The sequence below is a fragment of the Tubulanus polymorphus genome, chromosome 6 (genome assembly GCF_964204645.1).
Source record: "Tubulanus polymorphus chromosome 6, tnTubPoly1.2, whole genome shotgun sequence".
NCBI lineage: Eukaryota > Metazoa > Nemertea > Palaeonemertea > Tubulaniformes > Tubulanidae > Tubulanus > Tubulanus polymorphus.
This window is the reverse complement of record NC_134030.1, coordinates 6,236,831-6,242,617: the sequence shown is the minus strand read 5'-3', so window position 1 is coordinate 6,242,617 and position 5,787 is coordinate 6,236,831.

Here is a 5,787-nt window from a genome sequence, read left to right as displayed (position 1 = left end):
CTAACTAAAAATTCACTATATTTGTTACCTTATCTTTTAATTGATACCTCACTCTATTAAATACTCTACTATTTACCCTACATGTACCTTACCCTCTCATGCATCTATGTGGATTTTAGGCTGAATAAATTATAAGTATTAACTAGAGTAATTAATTATCATAAATTACTTCATTAATTATCCTTTAAATTACAGTAGTAACCTTATAGAAACCAGACTCGACGAGTAGCCCTGAACTAGAGCTTGAGAAAATGAAATACCAAAACTAAACCTCTCCGACCTGAGTTACAAGAAACCTAACCTAGAAACCGGTCCAGACTATAGTAATGTCTGGGCTAGGCCTTTGAAAAGCAAGACCAAACCAGTGAAACCTAGAGAAAATATAAAAACTTGAGCGGACTTCTCACAACACTGGCGCAATCGGACTAACTTATTGGCACGGATTTCGTATTGACTTAATGGACACTGGTCCAGACAAGCGATGTCTGAGCTAGGTCTTAAAAAGCAAGACCAAACCAGCGAAACCTAGAATAAATCAGCACCTATGGCGAGTCTTCAGAAGATGAAAGATCCGAACAAAACAAACATCCAACCAAATGAGACCTCGAACGAAACTAACTTGGACACCAGTCTTGAGAAAATAAAATACCAAAACTAAACCTCTCCGACAAATTGACTGAGATACGAGAAACCTGAACCTAACTCGGAAACCGGTCCAGACTAGTGATGTCTGGGCTAGGCCTTTGAAAAGCAAGACCAAACCAGTGAAACCTTGAGAAAATCGAAAAACTGGAGCGGACTTCTCACAACACTGGAGTATCTGGACTAACTTGTCGGCACGGATTTGACATTTTCGGTAGCGTGTTGAGACTAATTTGTCGGCACGGATTAGACACTTTCGGTAGCGTATCGGACTAGCTTATCGGCACAGATTCGACACATTCGGTAGTGTTTTCGGACTAGCTTATCGGCACGGATTCGACATTTTCGGTAGCGTATCGGACGAACTTAGCGGACACTGGTCCAGACAAGCGATGTCTGAGCTAGGTCTTAAAAAGCAAGACCAAACCAGTGAAACCTAGAAAACAATCAGCAGAGTCTTCGGAAGATGAAAGATTCAAACAAAACAAAAATCCGAACTAATGAGATGCGAGATACTAGAACCTGGACACTGATCCAGACAAGCAATGTCTGAGTAGGTCTTAAAAAGCAAGACCAAACCAAATAAACTTTTAATTCAACTAATCTAAGTCCTAGAATATGTAACTATCATTATCAATTATTACTATCATTAATACCTAAATCAGTGATTACTATAACTATATTTGTTGTTAACCTATCTTGCCTTTCCTAATAATTACTCTTACCCTATAACGAATAATGTACCTTATCCTTTAACTTATTTATACAGAATTTTTAGAATGAATCAATTATCCTTAATACTTCTTAATTTATGCTAATCATAAATTACCTCAAGGACCTGAAACTATAATGGCCGAAGCCATGGATTAAATATCATACAAGACAGGTTTAAAAATGTGGAATATATTTACGTATATCGATTAACATCTTCTCCAGTTTTCTGATCAGTCATCTTATTGGTTTTCATCTCCTTCGCGGACTTCTTATCAGTTTTCATCTCCTTGAGACTTCTTGTCAGTTTTTATCTTCAGTCTTCATCAGAAAACATCTCCTTTGACTTATCAGTTATCATCTTTGGTTTTCTCATCAGTTAACATCATCTTCATTCTTCTCATCAGTTAACATCATCTTCATTCTTCTCATCAGTTTTCCTCATCACATCTCTCGGCACTTAACCAAACTTCCTGAACTTAAAAACAAAAAGCATGGCCAAAGCCAAACATGCGACGATGCAAGTATTATGGTTAAAATGCGGGCAGAGGGAGGAGGGGCTCGGGGTTAAGGGTTTGGAGTAAGTTTTGAGTTCATAGCTAAAAGGTTTAGAGTCTGTAGCTTAAGGCTTTAGAAACTTTAGGGTTTAGAGGGTTTTGGTTTAGGGTCTATATGCGTAGGGTTTAGAGTCTGCAGGTTTAGGATTTGGTCTAGAGGGTTTGGGTTCAGAATCTGTAGGTTAAGGATTTAGTGGATAAAGGGGTTAGAGGGTTTTGCTTAGAAGGATTAGAGTTAAAAGGTTTAGGGTATCAAGTCTGGTTTAGGGTATCAAGTTTGGTGTAGGGTTGAGAGAGTCTAAAAGGTAAGGTTAGAGACTATAGGTTTAGGGTATGGAGTCAGTAGGTTTAGGGTCTATATGGTTGGGGCTTAGAGACTTTAGGTTTACAGTCACGGCCATTGAGAAAAGATTTTGAAAACAAATCTGTCTCATGGAGACTAGTGTTTCCAGTCTTCTCATCAGTAAATATGTTTGCTTATCTCGTCAGCTTTCATCTCCTCGAGACTTCTTTTAAGTTTTCCTGTTCCGTCCTACCATCAGGTAACATCTCCATCGGCTCTTATCAGTTTTCCTCATCACATCTCTCGGCATTTAACCAAACTTCCTGAACTTAAAAACAAAAAGTATGGCCAAAGCCAAACATGCAACAATGCGAGTATTATGGTTAAGATGAAGGCAGAGGGATGAGGGACTCGAGGGCTATGGGTATGGAGAGTTTTAGTTAAGGGTCATTAGCGTAGAGTTTAGAGTCTGCAGGTTGAGGATTTACTCTAGATGGTTTGGGTTCAGAATCTGTATGTCAAAGGATTTAGTGGATAAGGGGTTAGAGGGTCTTAATGGTTAGGGTTAGAGACTATAGGTTTACAGTCTCGGCCATTGCGATTAAGATTTTGAAAACAAATCTGTCTTATGGTGACTAGTGTTTCCAGTCTTCTCATCAGTAAACATCTTTGCTTATCTCATCAGTTTTCATCTCCTCGAGACTTCTTTTCAGTTTTTATGTCCTGTCTTCCCATCACGTACCATCTCCTTCGGCTCTTATCAGTTTTCCTCATCACATCTCTTGACATTCAACCAAACTTCCTGAACTTGAAAACAAAAAGTATGGCCAAAGCCAAACATGCGACAATGCGAGTATTATACCGGTAGTTAAGATGCGGGCAGAGGGATGAGGGGCTCGAGGGCTATGGGTTTGGAGTGTGTAAGTTTTGAGTTCATAGCTTTAAGGTTTAGAGGGTTTAGAGTATATAGCTTAAGGCTTTAGAAACTTAAGGTTTAGGATTTAGAGGGTTTTGGTTTAGGGTCTATATGCGTAGGGTTTAGAGTCTGCAGGTTTAGGGTTTGGGTTTAGATTCTATAGGTTAAGGATTTAGTTGATAAGGGGTTTGAGCGTTTTTGCTAAGAAGGATTAAGGTCAATAGGTTTAAGGTATCAAGTCTGGTTTAGGGTTAAGAGGGTCTAAAGGGTAAAATTTGAGAGACTATAGGTTTAGAGTATCAAGTCAGTAGGTTTAGAGTTTAGAGGGTCTATATGGTTGGGGATTAGAGACTATAGGTTTACAGTCTCAGCCATTGAGAAAAGATTTTGAAAACGAATGTCTCATGGAGACTAGTGTTTCCAGTCTTCTCATCAGTAAACATCTTCGCTTATCTTCTCAGTTTTCATCTCCTCCAGACTTCTTGCCAGTTTTCATGTTCTGTCTTCCCATCAGGTAACATCTCCTTCGACTTATCATCAGTTATCATCTTCATTCTTCTCATCAGTTAACATCATCTTCATTCTCCTCATTAGTTTTCCTTATCACATCTCTTGGCACTTAACCAAACCTCCTGAACTTAAAAACAAAAAGTATGGCCAAAGCCAAACATATGACAATGCTAGTATTATGGTTAAGATGCAGGCAGAGAGAGGAGGGGCTCGAGGTTAAGGGTTTGGAGTGTGTAAGTTTTGAGTTCATAGCTTGAGAGGAAAGAGTATATAGCTTAAGGCTTTAGAAACTTTAGGTTTAGGGTTTAGAGGGTATTGGTTGAGGGTCTCTATGCGTAGGGTTTAAAGTCTCCAGGTTTTAGGACTTAGTCTAGAGGGTTTGGCTTTAGAATCTGTCGGGTAAGGATTTAATTTGTGGATAAGGTGTTAGAGGGTTTTTTGCTTAGAAGGATTAAAGTCAATAGGTTTAGGGTATCAAGTCTGATTCAAGGTTTAGAGGGTCTAAAGTTAAGACTATAATTTTAGGATATTAAGTAAGTAGGTTTAGGGTTTAAAGGATACATATGGTTGGGGCTTAGATACTATTGGTTTACAGTCTCAGCCATTGAGAAAGGATCTTGGAAACAAATCTGTCTCATGGTGACTAGTGTTTCCAGTCTTCTTTCCCATCAGTAAACGTCTTCGCTTATCCTGTCAGCATTCATCTCCTCGAGACTTCTTGCCAGTTTTCATCGTCAGTCTTTCCATTACGTAACCTCTCGTTTGGCTCTAATCAGTTTTCCTCATCACATCACTCGGCATTTAACCAAACTATCTGAACTTAAAAACAAAAAGCATGGCCAAAGCCAAACATGCGACAATGCAAGCTTTTTGGTTAAGATGCGGACAGAGGGAGGAGGGGTTCGGGGCTATGGGTTTGGAGTGTGTATAAGTTTTGATTTAATAGCTTAAGGCTGTAGAGGGTCTAAGAGAATATAGCTTAAGGCTTTAGGAACTTTAGGTGTTGGGTTTAGAGGGTATTGGTTTAGGGTCTATATGCGTAGGGTTTAAAGTGTCCAGGTTTCAGGATTTAGTCTAGAGGGTTTAGGTTTAGAATCTGTTGGATAAGGATTTAATGGATAAAGGGTTAGAGAGTTTTGCTTAGAAGGATTTAAGTCAATAGGTTTAGGGTATCAAGTCTGGTTTAGGGTTAAGAGGGTCTAAAAGGTAATATTATAGAGACTATAGGTTTAGGGTATTAAGTAAATAGGTTTAGGGTTTAAAGGATACATATGGTTGGGGCTTAGAGACTATATGTTTACAGTCTCAGCCATTGAGAAAGGATCTTGGAAACAAATCTGTCTCATGGTGACTAGTGTTTCCAGTCTTCTTTCCCATCAGTAAACGTCTTCGCTTATCCTGTCAACTTTCATCTCTTCGAGACTTCTTGCCAGTTTTCATCTTCATTCTTCCCATTAGGTAACATCTCCTTTGGCTCTTATCAGTTTTCCTTATCACATCCCTCGGCATTTAACCAAACTTCCTGAACTTAAAAACAAAAAGCATGGCCAAAGCCAAACATGCGAAAATGCAAGTAATGTGGTTAAGATGCGGGCAGAGGGAGGAGGGGTTCGGGGCTATGGGTTTGGAGTGAGTATAAGTTCTGATTTAATAGCTTAAGGCTTTAGAGGGTTTAAGAGAATAAGGCTTAAGGAACTTTAGGTTCAGTGTTTAGAGGGTATGGGTTTAGGGTCTATATGTATAGGGGTAAAAAGTCTCCAGGTTTTAGGATTTAGTTTAGAGGGTTTGGGCCTAGAATCTGTGGGTTAAGGATTTAGTGGATAAGGGGTTAGAGGGTTTTTGCTCAGAAGGATTAAAGTTAATAAGGTTTAGGGTATCAAGTTTGGTTTAAGGTTAAGAGGGTCTAAAGGGTAATGTTATAGAGACTATAGGTTTAGGGTTAAAAGGGTACATATGGTTGGGGCTTAGAGACTATAGGTTTACAGTCTCTGCCATTGAGAAAGGATCTTGGAAACAAATCTGTCTCATGGAGACTAGTGTTTCCAGTCTTCTTTCCCATCAGTAAACATCTTCGCTTATCTCATCAAATTTCATCTCCTCGAGACTTCTTGCCAGTTTTCATCATCAGTGAACATCATCTTCAGTCATCTTATCAGTTTTCCTCATCA